Below are 20,437 nucleotides of genomic sequence, written 5' to 3'. Positions count from 1 at the left end.
TGCTTGCTTACTCTTGGGGCTAAAGCAAGGCTCTTAGGCCTGGGGAATTGCACACAACCAGTGGGTATCTGTATTTCCCATGGACATCACCACCATGTAGAGATGCTGAGAATCACTGGACTGGACTCAGGACTGAAAGCAGGAGAGAATATCTTGGAAACATTACCCTCCACAGGGCCAGAAACATGGTAAATGCTCAACAAAGACTTGCTGATCATAATGCCTTGGTCTCTAAATGGATTTGTCAGCAACCTCAGTACAGGGGACCACAGTCAGGTCTGTCCTGGCCGTGCAATTGGACCACACTGTACCCCCGTGTTCCCCTTCCCAGAGAACAGGCCAAGTCAACAGAGCAGGGAAGGCAATAAAGTGGCTGATAGGAGATCTAGAATGAGGGCTTTCAGATGTCCAGAGGTTGACGTTCATCATGACCTGGAAAGCTGATGAATCCATAAAGAGACCCAGGCCGCCAGTGAAGCCAGGGTCAGAGAGGCTGGCAGGCGAAGCAGGTATGGGGGCCTTCCTGGGAGCACCACTAGGATCCCAAGGAGGACATGGTGGAGAGCCCAGAGCAGGCTTCAACTCCAGGTGAACTGAGTCCTGAGTCGGGGGGCTGAGCAGAGACTGAAGTTCTGGGGACAGAGAGACACCTCAGAAGAGGTGGCCTGATGCTGCTCGTCCAGAGCCCCTGAATCAGCAGCGTGAGCCCCCACATCCAGGGAAGCCTGAGCTGGAGGCTCTGCTCCTGGCCCCTGCAGGAAGGTGACTGGGACACCTTCAGGGCCCCTGCATATCATTTCCAACAGTGGAAGCCAAAGAACCATACCAACTCACCCTGTGTGTGAGCTGCCCCATGCTCGGTCACTTCCGTTGTGTCCGACTCTTTGTGACCCCATAGAATGTGTAGCCTGCCAGGCTCCTCTGTCCATGGGATTCTCCAGGCAAGAATACTGGAGTGGGTTGCCTTGCCCTCCTCCAGGGGATCTTCCAGACCCAGGGATCAAACTCGTGTCTCTTATGTCTGCTGCACTGGCAGGCGGGCTCTTTACTAGTGCCAGCTGGGAAGCCCCAGCGCACTCCAAGAGGGGTCAGAAAGTGAATGCACCTGTGCCTTCGGGGATAACCCTGAGAAAGCCCAGGCTAGGCCAGCAGCCTCTCACGCATGTCTCACCATCCCTCAGCCAAACAGCCTCCTCAAGCCCCTCGCGTCTTCAGGCCAACCACTTCAGCCCACGTTCTTCAAGTGTGTGTACGTGTGCACACACCCACCTCAGGCATTAGAAGAGCAGGCATTCCTGCTCTTTATTGTCCTCCCAGGCACTTCTATTGAAGTTCCATTTACCTCAACCTTTATTGCAGGTGAAAGAAATGCATAAATGCGCGGTATGGAATTACCGACACGTTTAGGATATACGAGAGGCATTAAAGGCGCTGCTAGGATTTGATGACAGCTGCCAAGAATCTTTTCTACAACCATAAATGAGATAGGCACGAAGCCATGAAGATGACATAAAAATCCCAGTGCAGGCCAGGGCAGGTGTTTCCCTGCTGCAGTTAACGACCCTGGGGGAGTTTGCTGCAGACCTGGAACGTGCGTGGGCACCCCTGGCCCAGGGCTTGGAGGGCTGGGGAGGCACGCATTCTTGATGTCCGTTCTTACCTGCATTTTCCTAGCTGATAGTCCTGCCTGGAAAATATGTCCTCCTGGCATTCATCTGTGGCAACTTCTGCCAGCCTCTGAGTTTCCCAGGCTCAGCTGGACCCTCTTCCTCCGGGGAGAGAATCAGCCTGAGCACCTCCAGTCTGCATTGCTGGCAGAGTAGGGTGTTTCTTCATTCCCTGCAGGGCGCACACTGCTCATCCAGGCCAATATTTCATTGGGCTCTTCTCAGCTCCAGCCTGGAGATATCTCAGTGAACATGGGGGTATCTACTGCCTCTACTGTTCTTTCCTCTCAAACACCTCCTCCCTTCCTTCCCAAAGCACTCTGTTCTGAATTCATATTACGGATGCATCCCACCCTGTTAATAGTTTTTTCCCTACAGAGACCCTTGAGCAGAATCAGTCTCAGAGAATCCGTGAGGTTCACAGAGCTTATCTCAGGGCGTGTTTGTCCTTCCCTCTCTCTGCTCCTCTCACCCTGCCCATACCCAGGCCTCTCAAGCCTCCGGGGTCTCACACAACTGGAGAACCCGGAAGCATGGGGAAGGGGTGAGGAGCAGGGCGGGGTGGCTGCCATTTCAGCACTCAACCCGAAAGCAGATTCCTAGCAGTGAGGCAGCAGGGATGAGCCCTCTCTCTGGAGAAGGAACTGTTTGTCATGTCCAATGTCTTACTGTTCTAACACACACTGCATGGAATTTTGGTTGAGGAAGCTGAAGAAACTGAGATGATACATAACTTCCCCCAGTTTACTCTGGAGACAGTGCAGTGCCAGACTGCCTGGGTTCAGATTATGCCTATTTGATCCAGGAAAGTTATTCAAACTCCCTACATCTCATTTTTCTCATCTGTTAAATAAGGATAGTAGTACCTGTCTCTTAGATATGAGAGTTGGTCCATTAAAGAAGGCTGAACACTGAAGAATTGATGCTTTTGAACTTTGGGGCTAGAGAAGACTCATGAGAGTCCCGTGGTCTAGCAAGGAGATCAAATCAGTCAATTCTATAGGAAATCAACTCTGAATATTCATTGGAAAGATTGATGCTGAAGCTGAAACTCCAATACTTTGGCCATCTGATGCGAAGAACAGACTCATTGGAAAAGACCCTGTTGCTGGGAAAGATTGAAGGCAGGAGGAAAAGGAGGTGACAGGGGATGAGATGTTGGATAGTATCACTGACTCAGTGGACATGAATCTGAGCAAACTCCAGGAGATAGTGAAGGACAGCAGAGCCTGGTGTACTGCAGTCCATGGGGTTGCAGAGTCAGACATGACTTAGCAACTGAACAGCAGCACTGAGACACAGGTTTAGCAGACCTTAGAGGATGTGACTCCTAACTGCTGCCTCCATTACATCTAAATCTTCCATTGTGACATAGCTCCATCTTGCATCCCAGTAGAGAAATAACAATCAGCTAAGATGGCAGTGGTCAGGCTCGCTCACCCCACATTCTCTCACTCTTGTCCCACATTCTGTAAACAGTGACTTTGCATGGTTATGTAACTCTGAGATCATTTATAGCACTACGCACACACATCAAACCCGTGTAAACATCACCTGAAAAGCCCATGCCGCACCTTGCAGCGGCATCAACCATCAGAGAACAAACCATGTCTGCCTTGCTACTGCAAATAAAAACTCTCTGCACTTCTTAGGCTCCTTGCATCTTTTTCCAACGTTTTCCTATCTGCTTCCTAGCTTTCACCTTGCCTACCCTGGGTTCAGCAAATAGCAAGACAATACCAAGTGTTAGACTCGCTTGGGCCTCCGTCCACCACATCCTCCATAGCCTTGACTCACTGTTGTGATGAGGGAAGAATCTTGCTCTGTCTCCAGGGGGGCATGTACCTCACTCTCCTATTGGAGCAAATCCTTAGGAGAAAATGCCAGTGCAGCAGAATAGAACCATGTCGCCTACTCTTTTCTTGGGAAACAAGGTGAAGAAAAGAAGGGCCAGATAAAGACAGGTGGCTTAGGTGACAGAGAAGCGGCTCCTGCTGGGGGTCAGAAGGTTGAGGGGCAAGCCTGGGGTTGCACCGAGGTGAAGTGACTGCCAAGGGCACCTTAGATGAGCTTCTGCAGGGCCCCTGGGGATCAGTGTGAGAGCCTGGCAAGCAGGAACTACATAAAGACTGTATGGCCCCATCCCTCCACCAGAATTAACTGAGAGAACAGGACTGCACTGTGCTGTGAGCCCGTGGGGGTCGGGACGCTTTGGAGAGGGGGAGTCCTTCTTCCCTTGACTCCAGGGCTGGGCTCCTGTAATCCCACAGTGAAAGTACCCTCTCAGAGCAGTCAGTGATGGCCTTGAGCAGTCAGGGCATGAGCATAAGACTGTCCAAGATTCTTCTCTGAAGGGCAATATACACAAGTATGTGAGTTCTAATGGGGTTCTATTCTTTACTTAAACACCGTGCATTTGGTCCAATAACCTCGGCATTTCTTGGATTTTTTACCCTAAATTAAAGGTTTGGGCTTTATGGGCTACACTGAATTCCTATGGTTCATGAGAAACACAGGCGTCTTTTTCAGTTTGTGTTGAATCCCCCATGGACCATTTCAATCATTGTTTGCACCTCTCCATAGTAGCTGTAGGGATTTCTGCCCACAGTGGGTTTAAATGGATGACGTTCATTGGTCTACTCTTGTGGGTTTACATAATAGCAGTGGGAATGAGATTAACTACCTGGAAGCAGAGGCTGAAACTCAGAGCTGCTGGACACCCCCTCACGGCCACAGGCACCTGTTATACAGGTAAGATTTGGCAGGCCGTGCTGGGCTGAAATAGGACATTATCAACAGAAGGCTTCAACTCTCTTTTCAATCAAGAAAATGCATTTTTTGTTTGTTGTTGTTAATTTTTTTTTTTTTTTTTGGTCAACCTCCTATCAGGAAAATGGAAAAGAGAAGGAAAAACAAAAAACATTGTTCCCTTAAGCTTGAGAGTGGCCAGACCTTTTGATAATTCAATGGCATTTTTACAGACCCTTTGGGTGGTTTCCACAAGCAACAGATCATAGGCAGCTTCTCTGTACCTACTTATGATAGCAGCAATAAGTAATAGTGCTTCTGGGATTGTTTGCAATTGGAGAGCCTCTGACATGAGTCAGCTCCAGGCTCTGGCTCCCAGCAAGAAGGACCTCAACTCAAAATTGCTCCAGGTTACACACAACACACTCCAGGGATTTGCCATCTGCACAGCTTCAAGCTTCACACCAAACATCTGTGAGATGGATGGCTGACCCTTCGTACAAGCTGGTTTTAGAGGCAGAGATTGAAAGTCTGGTCAGATTCCTAGGAGCCCTTGGCCAGCACTGGGCATCAGATTCACTGACGGTTGTTTCCAAAAGGTGTAATCCCGGGCCTCCCCCCCACAGAGGTTCCCTTTATAGTCCAATCCAAGGCATCTGTATTCTGCAAAAGCAGCTCAGTGACTCTTGTTTATCCCCAGAGTCACTATACACGGCTGAACAGTACACAACTGCCCGTGGACCCTCTAGCTCTAACTGTTGGAGTTGACCCAGCAAGGCAGACAGCTTCCATCCAGAAACAAGCTGGGACAGGATGAAGAAGACTGGCAGGGTGACCCTTTGCTAGCAGTGGGAAGCCCTTGTCAATTCTGATACCGAGGAGACTGGCTGGAAGAGTGTCAGGCCACATCCCCTAGAAACAGCTTTAAATTCTGACTCAAAACCCATCAGTCAGCAGGGTCCTGCCCAGGAACGACTAGCTCAGAGGGTGTGGGCTTTTGAGCTCTTTAGAAGAAAACCAGAAAAGAATTTTTTGGTTTAAAGAAAAAAAATTATAAGCTTCCAAATATAATGTGCTAAAACGTAGGGGAAAAAGTCAAAAAACCCTGCTGCTTGTTCCCAATAACCGGCCAAAACTTTCCAACAAAGCTGACTACTTTGGTGGTTAAAAGCACTTTGCAGGTGCCAGACTGCTGGGTTCACATCCCAGCACAGCCACTTACTATGTGACCTTGTACAAGTTTCCCTCTCTCTCTCTCTGAGCCTCAGTTTTCCCCATAGGGTAGTTATAAAGATTAAGTGAGATAATATTTATAAAGTGCTGAGGACGGGGCCAGGTCCAGAGTGCTGTGTAAATGTTAATCACTTGTTATTACCAGGTGCAGTGTTATCACGACCAATGCCAATCATGCTTAGGCACCAAGACCCCCAAAATAAAGATCTGAGGAACCATCTCCGTGCTCCTGATGGCATCAGCAAGATGAAGACTCTCCCCTCTTCCAGACTTTTGGAGAGTAGGGTCTTGGTCAGAAATTGGGTTAGGAAGTATTTAGATGGACTGGTTGAGTCAATGTTGGCACATTCATATGTTGGAATGTGATATGACCATTCAAAAAATGCTGAGTGCATAGGAACACTTATGCAAGACTTGTTTGATACAGTGCTGAGTGAAACATACAGGTAACAGAACAGAATGGCCCCATTTCTGCCTAAAAGTATATATAAGCAGCATGTATGAATCACACACCATAAACTCAGATGTGTAAGAAGGATCACATGTCATTATTTAAATCAACTCAAATCTGACTTTAAGTTTTACCCTGCTGGGCTGGCAGGAAATTCAGTCCTGGTATCACTGGGGTTTCTTCTTCCCCTACCTGGCATCACACAAGAATCTAACATGCTAACATCGTACCAGAAAGCAAAGGCTGGCATATAGCCTCCCATCCCTTGACCTCCCCCTGCCATCATGATCAAGCCCAAAGGTCCCTCGTAGGTATGTGGCTGTTCATGAAATGGGGGCATGGGGAGTGCTCCTTAGCAAGGCTGGAGGTTCAGATGCCTTTAACCTGTCCCCTGGAGAGGTCGTTTCCCTCAAGTACCATGTCTCCCTTCAAGTCCTGCCAGGATAGGTCGGGTTCCGTGAAACTTGGGGTCCACCAATCTCCATCCCTGACCAGGATGGGGCTTCAGGAAGCTTGGGCTTTCCTGAGAGAAGGAGAGTGTCAGCATTTGCTTCCTGCTCTCCTAGAGGCTCCCCAGGCTAGGAATGCATGGGCTTAGCATAGAGGAGGGAAGGAGCCAGGGAGAACCCACACCAATTAGGAGCCCAGGACATTCCTTAACACATTGCATGTGTGTGTAGGGATAAGTCTGCATGTGGGAGCCCAAATGTAGTCTGTCTAGGAGAGGGGAAGTTGTGGGTGACTGGAATTTTCTCCTTTTAACTCCTCTGTACTTTATACGATCAATATAAATCATTTGCATAAAAAATTAAAAAGTTTGACGATGCATTTGGTAAGGAAGCTAGAATTTGTTTAGAAGCCTGGATGACAGTCTCTGAAATAGGGGAAACCTAAAAGCAAGGGAATGGAACCAGCCTTGTGAGCAAAACGAATATCATCTGAGTGATTTTACACCCAGCGCATGCTCTGAGCATTAAGTTCTTGCCCACGTGTAAATAACTCCATGTGGTAAGAGGCACGCTCAGAACTCTCGGTGGACAAGTCAAGAGCTATTCCCTGGGGACTTCCTCGGTGGTCCAGTGGTTAAGACTCCATTCTGCCAATGCAGTTGGCATGGGTGGGAACTAAGATCCTGCATGCTGGAACATCCAAGAAAAAACAAAAACCAAAAAAGTTACTCCTTGTTCCACCATCCCCTTTACAAGGAACCAGCTTTGCCAAGTGCTTGGACTGAACTGTGCCTGCTAACGTCAAGCAGTGTGTGTGTGTCCATAAGTTGTCCCTGAGTCTCCTTCCCATCCGTGCATCTCTCCCTGAGCTGCGCCTCCAGATGTGTGTTTATGCGCACCACCTTCCCTCCCCACAGCTGTCCCCGGCTCAAGACAACACAGAAGAGGAGTGAGAGGGGCTGCGTGCCACTCACTGCCGCTCTGCGGATCTGGGGGACCTAGCTTATTTGTTCTGGTGAGCTGGCCAGCTGTGAGCTGTTTGGTTTGGGGCCATAGGATTAGGACTGTTTTCCTTTCTGAGTTTGGTGCAGTCAGGGGTGAGAAGGATCCCAGGTTGAGCACACCAAGTGCCTGGCCTTTCGGCGCTGGGTTCTCAGGGCTGCTGCTGGGAATTCTAGCTCCTGCAATGAGGGTGAGGACACTGCCTTCCCAGGAGGGCAGCTCTTTGGACAGGACAGCTGGTGGTTCCCCATGTCTAAGGGGCCAGCTCCCCTAGCTCCTGGAAGAAAGCCCCTGTGTGAGGGCATCTAGGTAAAATACAGAGGAAACAGGAGGGCCACAGCCCCTCTCTGGGCCACAGGGATTCCCCCTCTCAGACCTATCAAAGGCCATTTCCCCCTCCCCCTCCCAGCAGATTCTCAGCCTTCCCCGGACATGCAATTTGTGGGGAGGATCTTTAGACCCTCAAATCCATTGGAGTGCCAGGACATAAATACTATGCTACTACCCCGTCACTGGCCCTCGGGAATGACAATGCCTATGCTTTTAATTCTGACTTAGATAACAAATGGCTAGGTTCTATTTAATGATTCCCATACCTGAGATTTTTCCCCGAAATTGATTAGAAGTTCTTTTAGGGTAGACATCATTTTCCCACAGGTTGAAGCACAGGGCGAAAAATGACAAGGCACCCAAAACACACTTGTTGATTGACTAACCTGGATAGGTAGATGGATAGGTGTACAGACAGACAGATGGATAGATGGATGGATGGCAGACATCCATCATGGAAAACTTCCCATAACAGAAAGTTTTTCTGTGCATTTATCTGAGAAATATTTATTGTGAATGAACTGCATACCAGCCATTGTTTTAAGCCATTGAGTTTCATCAGTGAACAAAAATCACACACACAAAAAAATCTGTCTTCCTGGAACTTATATTTTATCAGGAGTGTTAGTTGCTCAGTGATGTCCAACTCTTTGTGACCCCGTGGACTGTAGCCTCCCAGACTCCTGTCCATGGAATTCTCCAGGTAACAATACTGGAGTTGGTAGCCATTCCCTTCTCCAGAGGATATTCCTGACCCAGGAATTAAACCCAGTTCAGTGGTCATGTATGGATGTGAGAGTTGGACTGTGAAGAAAGCTGAACACCAAAGAATTGATGCTTTTGAACTGTGGTGTTGGAGAAGATTCTTGAGAGTCCCTTGGACTGCAAGGAGATCCAACCAGTCCATCCTAAAGGAAACCAGTCCTGAGTGTTCATTGGAAGGACTGATTTTGAGGCTGAAACTCCAATACTTTGGCCACCTCATGCTAAGAGTTGACTCATTAGAAAAGACCCTGATGCTGGGAGGGATTGGGGGCAGGAGGAGAAGGGGACGATAGAGGATGAGATGGCTGGATGGCATCACTGACTCAATGGTCGTGAGTTTGAGTAAACTCCGGGAGTTGGTGATGGACAGGGAGGCCTGGCGTGCTGCGGTTCATGGGGTCACAAAGAGTTGGACACGACTGAGCAACTGAACTGAACTGAACTCCCTGCACTGCAGGCAGATTCTTTACCATCTGAGCCACCGGGGAAGCCCAGTTTATCAGGAGAAGACATATAAACAATAAACATTTCAAAACAAGTAATTTCATAGCCTATCAGAAAGTGATAACTACTATGGAAACAAAATAAGTAGCATAGAATAAGGAGTATTTGGATTTGAGTAGAGGCAGGTTGTAGTGTACACAAGAGTCAGAGTAGTTCTCATTGAGAGGATGACATCTGAGCAAAAATTTGAGGGAATTGAAGGAGTGAGCCGTGTGGCTATTTGGGGAAGGAGCACTCCAGGAGCATGAACAGATAGGCTATAAAATGGAGCACCCTTGGTGTGTTTGAGGAACTGCCAAGAGGTCAGTAGGCTGGAGAGGAGTAAATAAGAATAAAGGCAGCAGTAGAGACTGCAGAGAGGTAGAGCTGAGATTGGTTGGCAGATCCTATAGAGAGATGGGGAACCACTGAAAAGTTTTGAGAAGAGGAAAGACATGATCTTATTTAAATTTTGAAAGACTCCTTTTAGTTGCTGTTTCGAGAATAGATTGCAAAGAAACATAGGGGGAAGCCATTTGGAGGCTATTATGGTAATCCAGGTGAGACATGATAGCAGCTCTAACCAAGGTGGCAGCCATAGGGGTGGCAAGCCTAAGCAATTGAAGGATGGAGTTGCTGTGATGATGGAGATGGCTGTGGGCAGAGCGGGTTTATGAAGCAGGAGTGGGCACAGGGCAGATAAGGAGAGCATGCTGAACTTATATCATCCAGGCAGACTTCCAAATACACATCTGAAGGCTGGAGGTATACATTTCAATTCAGACATCAACAGTGATATATGATGTGCAAAGCCATGAGATCAGGTGAGATCACCCAAAAATTAATGTAGATAAAGAAGAGAAGAGAATCAAGGACTGAGCTCTGAGGTATATCAACCATAAAATATCAAGGGGATGAGGAGGAACCAGCAAAGGAGACCCAGAAGGAGCAACTCACAAGACAGGAGGAACAAAAAGTGTGCTGTTCTGAAAGTCAAGTGAAGAATACATAACAGGGACGAAAAGTGATCAACTTGCGTCAAATGCAACTGAGTGGTTAAGATCAACAAAGTAGTCAAGACAGACCTGCTCACTAAACTCGGCAATATGAAGGTTGTCACTAGTCGTCTGGTGAATACTAAGCGGGGAGGTGCGGGGCGGGGGTGGTGCGGGGCGGGGGGCAAAGGCTGATTGGAGAGTGTTTAGGAGAGAATGGGAGGAGTCCACATATTTAAGGTCAACGGACCTTCACCAAGTTTGCCAAGAACACACAATGGGGAAAGGTTAATCTCTTCAATAACTGGATATCCACATGCAGAAAAATAAAATTGCATCATTTCATACCACATACAAAATTAACTCAAGATGGATTGCATGTAAGAAACCAAACTATAACACTGCTAGAAGAAAATATGGCGGGGAGGGGGCTTCTTGACATTGATCTTGGCAATACTTTTTATGGTTATGACACCAAAGTAATAGACAACAAAGGCAAAAATAAAGTGGAACTACATCAAGCTAAGCTTCTGTACAGAATGAAAAGGAGAAAATATCTGTAAACCATATATCTGATAAGGAGTTAATATCTAAAATATATAAGGGACTCCTACAACTCAATATTTTTTTAAATGATTTAAAAATGGGCAAAGGACCTGAATGGGCATTTTTAGAAGACCAATAGGTACATGGAAAGATACCAAACATCACTAATCATTGGGGAAGTGCAAATCAAAACCACAATGAGCGATCACCTCAAACCTGTTAGAACAGCCATTATCAAAAAGACAAAATATAAGTGTTGGTAAGGATGTGGGAAAAAGGGAAAACTTGTGCACTGTTGGTGCGAATGCAAATTGGTAGAGCTAATATGGAAAACAGTATTAAAGTTCCCCCAAAAATTAAAAATAGAACTACCATATGATCCAGCAACCCCACTTCTGGGTATATATCCAAAGAAAATGAAATCAGCATCTCAAAGAGATGTATGTACTCACATGCTTATGACAGCCTCATTCACAATAGTCAAGATATGGAAACAAGCTAAATGTCCATCAAAGGATGAACGGATAAAGAAGATGTAATTCTACATATACATATTGCAATGGAATATTATTCAGTCTTACAAAAATGAAAGAAACCCCCCCTTTTGTGACAGCATGGAGAACATTATGCTAAGTGAAATAAGCCAGACACAGAAAGACAAGTTCTACATGATCTCATTTATATGTGGAATTTTAAATGGTCAAACTCATATAAACAAAAAGTAGAATAGTGGTTGCCAGGAGCAAGGAGGATGGGAGGAGGAAATGAGGTGTTGGTCAAAGGGAACAAAATTTCATGAATGAGTTGTGTCGTATGTAGCATGGTGATGGTAATTAACAGTATTGCACTGTATACTGGAAAGTTACTGAGAAGATAGATCTTAAAGTTAAATCTGAAATTAAATCTTAAAGTTAAATCTTCTCAATTACTTACACACACAGAATGGTAACTATTTAGAGATGATGGAAGAGTTCTTGAGCTTGATTGTGGTGATCTTTTCACCATATATCAAAACATCAAATATACCAAAACAATATATCAAATATACCAAAACATCAAGTTGTATGCCTTAGATATATATAATTTTTACATGTCCCTAATATCTCAAAAAATTTGTTTCAAGAGAGATAATGGGAGAAAACTAATTGGAGACAGTGAGTGCAGAGAACCTTCTGGAGATGTTCCGCTACAAATGGGGAGCAACCAAAAAGTTACAGAAGTGGGTTCAAAAGAAGGATTTTACAAAATGGGAGAAATAATCACAGGCCTGAAAGTTGATGGAGATGATTCAGGAGAACATGAACAACTGAAGATGGAGGAGAGAAGTAGGCAACATGTCTGGAGCAATATCCTTGGTAGGTGAGCAGGGTCCAGAGGGATGAATGGAAAGTTCAAGTTACGGCCAAGGAAACAGAGGATATGCGGGAAGACGGAGGCAGGCAGGGAGATGTGGCGGAAAAGTCCACAGAGGTTCTCTTCCGATGACTTCAACTTTGTCATAAAGAAACAAAGCTCCATTTTGGGGGTGGGGGAAGCATTAATGATCTGGAGAAGGAAGTGACAATGTAGAGCTGTCATCCAGGATAATGGGGGAGTGAGTGGACTAGCAGAGCAGAGGAGGATGGCCTGGCAGCAGCTGAAGGCCGCCTTGAAAACCGTGGGCATAAATTTAAAGTGACACTACTCACCATGGAGGTGCTTTTTTCCTTAAACCAGCATGGAGTGAATGGAGAGCTGGAGTCAACCTTGGTTGTGGTTTTGCAAGACGGTACAACCAAATAAGAGGGGCAAGGGAGTGATTACAATGATTGACCATAGAATTTAAGCTGTAGTCTAGAAAGAAGGGTTTCCATTTTAGTAAATGGGAACATGTGAGGTCTTTCACTTTGCCAAAAGTGAGCTGTGGATGGAAAAGTCTAAGACTCAGTGCCCTGGAGTCATCATTAACTCAGGGGCTCCCTGAGGATTTAATGGAGATGACCTTCTCCCGAACTGGCCCTCACGATTGTCTTGCCAAGAGGTGTGTCAGCACAGGGGTTGGCTGTGGAACAGGGAGGCGAGGCGGTGTCATATTTGTACTAAACTTGTTCTAAGGCTGCCCGAGGAGCTCCCCTTTCATCCCAAGACAGAGTCCTCCCTGGACCATCACCAGAATGAGTCCATCAGTCACCTCTGACCTCATGCAGGTCTCTCAGCTCCTCCAGCTGGGCCAAAGTACCCCCACCAGGCATCTGCCTGTCCCTGTCCTCCTTCCTCCCCTCTTGCAGCTGACCTATTCTTGCCCCATTTGTTAGTCCCAGGACAGCAGCTCTACTTCAGCTCATGTCCTTTGAACTTTCAGGGATTTCTGAATTTCTGCTCTGGGCTTATGTGACTAAGTCCTTGGCTGTTCTGCCCACCATTCCTCCCCACTGAACTGATCCCATCAGACACGCAGACTGGACCTCTGCACACCCACCTTATCAGCCAGATTCATTCTTATGTGCTCAGACCAAATGTTTTTTTGGCTTAGTTTCACCCACCCATTGGCAGACAATCAGTGTCTAGGCCTATTTCCAGAATTATGATGACAATAATAAAACAACAGTAGTAACAACTGCAGAGTAACTGCTGGGAAGATAAGAACCTGATCTACTTTGCTCACTGCTACTTCATGTTCTCAGGATTCAGACAGAGCCTTACAACAGTAGGTACTCAGTAAATATCTGAGGAATAAAAGAATCAATGAGTAGCATCTGCCAAGTACACACCAAGCCCCAGGGATGGCACAATATCTTTTTCACATGCGACCTAATTTTAATCCTCCCAACAACCTCCTTCAATGCAGCAGATGGTACTGTACTAATTTTATTAAGGAGGAAAATTAAGATCTAGCTAAGGAACCACATAGCTAAAAAATGGCAGAAACAGAATTAGGACCCAGTTCTGTCCATTTTTTAGCCACTGTATTATATGGATCCAGCCTGATGTGTCCTCAAGTCACCCTGGTCTTTCCCACCCTTCCCTTAGAAAGACAGAGCCAGAGGTTGCAGCTGACAGCACCCAGGCCAGAACCCTCACCAGTCAAACCACATGCTATGATTCGTGGTGTAAGAATGGTAAACCCTTGGCTGCCAGAACTGTCCTTGGTTCCCCACTCTTGGATTTGGGATGCCAGGCTCCAGTGATGGCCCAGCACCCTCAGGAAGTTCTGCACAGGGGTACCAGATGATCATCCCGAGTTCTGGCCAAGGACCCCAGAAATTCCTCCCATGGGGACCACCGCTAGTCCCTCCCTCCACATCCAGCCCCCTTGTGCATTCCAGGCCAGTATCTTAGATAAGAGGTGGGACTTCAGATATTTGGCAATCAAGATGCCCGAAACAGATGCAAAGACTATAAACTGTCCGCAAACATCCATTCTTTATTTATAAGAGAACTCCTAAATTTTAGATGGGTATACAGCTTCCAGTTTTTTATGACCTTATAACTAAATTCTACTCAATAGGATAACACTAGAATTAATATGTACTTTCACTCGGTCAGTGATTCTCAACCAGAAGTGATTTTTGTCTCCCCTCCACAGACATTTCTGGTTGTCAAAATGAAGGGTGCTACTAGTATCTAGTGGGTAGAGGACAGGGATGGTGCTAAACATCCTACAATGCAAAAAACAATCCCCTGCAAAAAAAGAATTATCTGGCCCCAAATTAACAGCCAACTATGTCAAGGCTGAGAAATTGTACTCTAGATCATGCCCTTAAAAGGAACGTACATGCCCTTCTCCAGTCTTCTCCTCTCTTCCTCCAGGGTATGATTAAGGAAAAATTGAGCCATGTCCTTGGACCTAGAAACAGAAGCCAGATGTTTGGAGATGGAGAACCACCATAGCGGCCCTGGACTTCCTATCTCCATTATCACCAAGGGAAAGAAATAGTTTCTTTTGCTTAAGTCTTTTATTATAGCAGCTTAGCCGATACCCTAACTGAAGCAGTAAATTTTAAGAGGACAGGGACCTGGGCCCCCCAAAATGACTTACACAGTCATCAGTGTCCGACTATGTCCTTTGGCCCATACTCCAGACCACTCTCTGTTGCTGTCTGAGATGGTTTCCTCATCCCGGGATAAGTAGGATTTCAATTTAGTATAATTTCATGTTATTCCTTTTCTCCCACATTCATTTTCTCTCTCCCTCTCTGTCTCTTTCTCACCCTTCCTTGCTGCACCTGTTGTTGTTGCTCAGTTGCTCAGTCACGTCTGACTCTTTGTGACCCCATGGACTGCAGCATGCCAGGCTTCCCCATCCTTCACTATGTCCTGGAGTTTGCTCAAACTCATGTCTATCGAATCAGTGATGCCATCCAACCATCTCATCCTGTGCTGCACCAGTCTCCTCATGCCTTCAATCTTTCTCAACATAACTCCCTAAACATATGTATGGGCTTCCCTGGTGGCTCAGACAGTAAAGAATTTGCCTTCAGTGCAGATCTGGGTTCGATCCCTGGATCAGGAAGATCTCCTGGAGGAAAGCATGGCAACCCACTCCAGTATTCTTGCCTAGAGTATCTCATGGATGGAGGAGCCTGGTGGCCTCTGATCCATAGGGTTGCAAAGAGTTGGACACGACTGAAGTGACTTAGCATGCACGTATACAAACATGACTATGTCCTAATCTCCAGAACTGTGAATGTTATGTTACAAGGCACAGGGGAATTAAGGTCACCAATCAGCTGACTAAGGAGAGTATCTTGGATTATTCACATGAGCCCAATATTGTCACAACAGTCCTTATCAGTGAAAGGGGGAGGCAAAGAGGCAAAGACGGAGCCATGCAGTATAGGAAGGACTCCACAGCCCAATGTTTACTTTGAAAATGAAGTGGGCGCCGCAAGCAATGGAATATAGCAGCCTCTAGAAGCTGGACTAGGCAAGGAAATGGATTCTCCCCTAGAACCTCCAGAAGCAGCACTGCCCTATTTGATTTTAGCCCAGAGGCCCATTTAGGATATCTGACCCCTAGAACTGTAAGACAGTAAATTTATGGTGTTTAAAGTGTGTGATAATTTACTAAGCAGCCATTGGAAATAAATATTCACCTGTCTTTCTCCTCTTTCCTCTCTCTCTCCCTTTCCAGCCTCTACTTATTCTCTATAAGAGTCTGAGCGAGTGTGGCACATAGATCAAAGGCCAAGGTGGTGAACTTCTGGGGCTTCCTGGAAAGCTCTTACCTGTACGCTAGAATGAACACCTGGGAGAAGAGCCTGGTCATGCCAACCTGGAGCATGGGATGGGTCCAGCCATTCGTGGTTTTGGGACTAATTCCCTTTATGATTTGCTTTCAGAAACATATACTTCATCTGCCCCCAGGATTCTGCAGTAAGTAGCCCAGTCCTGCTCTTTATGAAATCCAGGTTATCATCAGATTATCTGCAATTCCAAAGGTGCCTCTGCCCAAAGCCAGAGGGACCACTAGGTGATAGACTGACTGGAGGTGGAATTAGCCAACCCTCTAATTCCAAAGTGTTTAGCTTTGGAGCACAAAAAGTTAAACACCTTCTTGCAACACATTGTAAACATGTCAGTGTGTTTAACATGTTAACCGTCCTCTGTTCTCCTGCCCACGTGTTTAGAAAAGAAACAGGTTATGATGTTTAACTAGTGAATGGATGTATGTGCTCATAGCAGCTAACACTTTTTAAACACTTGTGGATGCTTAAAATTATGATGTGTTTAAGATTTGAACACGTTTGCTTTTCTACACTCTTAATCCAATGAGTGTTGGCTGCATTTTTCCCCCCCTGAACAGCAAGGGTTTGTCCACCTTGCAAAAGCCACTCTGCACTAAGTTCCTAGAGCTGCAAATTGCATTGTTTTTGGTGTTTTTGTTTGAGCAAGTTTTGTGGGTTTTTTTTTTTTTAACATTTTCTTTCATATGTGGATCCCTCGCTTGTTATTATTGTTTAGTGTGTGGCTCTTTGCGACCCCATGGACTGTAGCCTGCCAGGCTCCTCTGTCCATGAATTATTCCAGGCAAGAATACTGGAGCAGGTTGCCATTTCCTCCTCCAGGGGATCTTCCCAACCCAGGGATCAAACTCATATCTCCTGCTTGGCAGATGGATTCTTCACCACTATGCCACCTGGGAAACAACAGTCATTCATTGCAGGATGTCTGGAGTCCTATTCCCTTAGAGAATCTAAAGGGTTTTAGTGGAATCAACTCGAAAGCTTTACCAATTTCGCTATAATTTTAGAAAAGAAAAACCGAAGAGGCTCCTGATTCTGCCCAGGCCTCAAAGAAGTGTGTGGAATACCTCGGGTTAAGCCAGAACTCCAGGTGCCTCCTGGGGCTCCGTCTACTTGTCTTCCCCACTGGCCTGCTCAAACCAGTAGCTGGAAAAGGCATTAAATCCTCCCAGTCCCTTCCAAGCATGGACTCACAGTGTGTAATCATGGAGAGGGTTGTTTGGGGATGGTTGTGGAGCTGCTTTCCCGTTTCACTGTGACCTCTCCACCTGAGGCCTCCATTCTCTCTTGCCTGAGGTCTCTGGTGATCTCTCCACTAATCCTCACCCACTTATGTCCACTTGGTCCTCTGTGCCCCACTCCCATCACAGTCCCCGTGGACATGGCCTTTATATGGCCCTTTACTGGAAAAGACCCTGATGCTGGGAGGGATTGGGGGCAGGAGGAGAAGGGGACGACCGAGGATGAGATGGCTGGATGGCATCACTGACTCGATGGACGTGAGTCTGAGTGAACTCCGGGAGTTGGTGATGGACAGGGAAGCCTGGCGTGCTGCGATTCATGGGGTCGCAAAGAGTCAGACACGACTGAGCGACTGAACTGAACTGAACTGAACTGAGCCCCTGCCCTGACCGGCCTTGTTTCTTGCCCGCGTCCCCCTCCTTTGCTATGCTTTGCTGGTCTTCTTTTCGTCCTTGCTACTTTCTGCCCCCGGGCATTTAAATTCCTCTCTGATGAAAGTCATTCTTTTCAAGGACCTCTTCAACTAGATAACTGGTTTGAACAGCAGTGTCTCAGGAAAGGGTCTTCCCAACTATTCACACCCCCTCAAGTTGAGGCAGACCCCCTGCGCATGCCATCCCAGCAATCTGCCCCTTTAGCACCTTATTGTTGTTCAGTAGCTCAGTCACGTCTAACGCATTGTGACCCCAAGGACTGCAGCACGCCAGGCTTCCCTGTCCTTCACCATCTCCCAGAATTTGCTCAGACTCATGTCCATTGAGTCAATGATGCCATCCAACTATCTCATCCTCTGTCACCGCCTTCTGCCCTTGATCTTTCCCAGCATCAGGGTCTTTTCCAATGTGTTGGTCTTTGAATCAGATGGCCAAAATACTGGAGCTTCAGTCCTTGCAATGAATATTCAGGGTTGATTTCCTTTAGGATTGACTGGTTTGATCTCTATCTGTCTAAGATGCTGGTGCTGTCAAGAATCTTCTCCAGCACCAGAGATTGAAAGCATCAATTCTTCAGTGCTCAGCCCTTTTTATGGTCCAACTCTCACGTTCATATATGACTCCTGTTAAAACTATAGCTTTGACCATACGGACCTTTGTCAGCAACATGATATCTCTGCTTTTTAGCTACCATGTATTTAGGTTTGCCTCCCTGCATGGGACTAAGCCTCCCATGAGGGCAGGGTCTACTGCTGTCTTTTCATCAGTGTATCCCCAGCCCCCAAGGCCAGACATGAAGTCAGCACCTAATGAATATTTGTCAAATGGCCAAAAGGACTTCTGGCTCTTCAGCCAATCTTGGGGTCAAGGAAAGAAAGACTGCATTGTGAGTTGGGGGCTGTGAGCATAGCTTCTGACTTGGTGCAAGCTGTTTAATTTTTCTGATTCTCAGCCTGTCTACACGCTGGATGGGGAACCAGCTCAATTCAGCAAGTGTTTTTGGAGAGGTGCAATATTTAAGGATCCTAATGGGCTCTCTCAGTGCCTACAGAGATGAAAACCACAAGGGGCTTGCCTTCCTTGTCCTCAAAAAGTTGGTAGTTTAGCATGCGAGATAAAACTACATAAATAACCACTATAAAAGGCAAACTTGATAAAACTTCCAGATAATTTGAAAGGACTAACGAAAGCATAGAAGAACCCACTTGTAAATGTCAGACTAAGAAGGTCTTGTGGAGGAAAGGACATTTAGGCAGACCTAAGAACAGGTAGGGCTTTAAGAGACCAAAAGGTGGGGAAAATAAGAGGGAGTCTTCTCATCAATTCAATGATATTAAAGGCCCAGAGATGGAGAAGACTGGGACAAGCTTGAGAAATGCATGGGATCTAGCTTAACTGCCAGATAAGACACAGAGGAGGAGATGAAACTAAAGAGGTAGATCAGAATCAGGTATGACTGAGAGTCATACATGTCATACATATGTATGAGAGTCATACATATCAGTGTCAGCTCATTTCAAACCAGAGATCATGAAATGCCACTCAGGCGTTTGGAGCAAGTTCATAAGGCACAGGGAATGCTGCAGGGCTGTGAGCAAGGGAGAGTGCAGTGAACGGTGCACTTAGGGTAGTTAATCCAGCTGCAAGGATTGGGCTGGGATGATCACTTGGGAGGTAGTGCGGTTATTCAGGAGAGACAGGAGAAGGCAGATGGTGGTGAGAAAGGCAGTGAGAGGAAACAGCTGAAATCAGAGACCAAAGATAGAAGCAGAGGGATTTAGGAGCTGATTACATAAATATGAAGTCAAGGGAGAAAGTGAAGCCCAACAAGGATGCCAAGGTTTCAGGCTGGGACCATCAGGAACATGATGCTACAATGAACGAGAACAGAACACAGGAGTAAGACAGGTGGGTGGGGGTCAGACAGCATGTTTCAGAAATGTTTACTGTGAGTCAGTGATGAAGCTGCCTAGTAAAACACTATAGGCAATGAGAAATGCAGGGCTTGATACTGGAATGTAGATTAGTATTTTTCTGGCCTGGCTACAGGACTACTGGGAAAATCAAAGGAGATGGTGGGACAGAAGGCATTTGGAAGCATACAAGTCACTCTGGATGTGTATGGCATGATGGCTTGTATTTTTGGTACGAAATACATCTCTAAATATCTCAGAAGTAAAGTTGGGGAAGCTATGTCTGGTCTCACTCCCTGGAGACTTGAAACCTAAAATTATTCCCTAAGTGTTAAAATCAACCCATAAAGCCGCAGCCTGGAGGTCCATGAAAAAGACACAATGGGCTCAGGGCCAGCAAGTAGCGAGAGAAGGACTGAGTTATCCCTGGGGACACAGGAAGGGAGAGAGTGAGGCATCACTGGCCTTCCCCACCCAGATATCATTTAGGAATGCAGAGGTGGGAGCATTTACATCTTCTTGGAAAATCTGTCCCTGGCAGCACATGGTTCTCTGACCTAAGTACTCAGTCAATCGATCAATATTACTGATGCCTGGATTCTGTCGCTGGTAAAGCCCATTAATAATCCCCCAGGAAATAAAAATAGAATCTGAGTAATAAAGTCTGGCCATTTTTCCCTCCTTTCCTTTGTACTTAGTCTAGTTTCACTTGCTCACAAGGTTCTGTGGCAGAGGCCTTGTCCCTGGCACCTCAAAATGAGTTCTTGGCGAGAAAGGGCTACATCCGACACCTCAGCTTGGGGACCATGTGCAGAAGCTGTGCTGCTGCTGCTGCTGCTGCTGCTGCTGTGTCGCTTCAGTCAGTCCGACTCTGTGCGACCCCGGAGACGGCAGCCCACCAGGCTCCCCCGTCCCTGGGATTCTCCAGGCAAGAACACTGGAGTGGGTTGCCAT

The sequence above is a fragment of the Ovis canadensis genome, chromosome 3 (genome assembly GCF_042477335.2).
Source record: "Ovis canadensis isolate MfBH-ARS-UI-01 breed Bighorn chromosome 3, ARS-UI_OviCan_v2, whole genome shotgun sequence".
In the NCBI taxonomy this organism is placed as follows: Eukaryota; Metazoa; Chordata; class Mammalia; order Artiodactyla; family Bovidae; genus Ovis; species Ovis canadensis.
Note: the sequence above shows the minus strand (reverse complement) of the source record.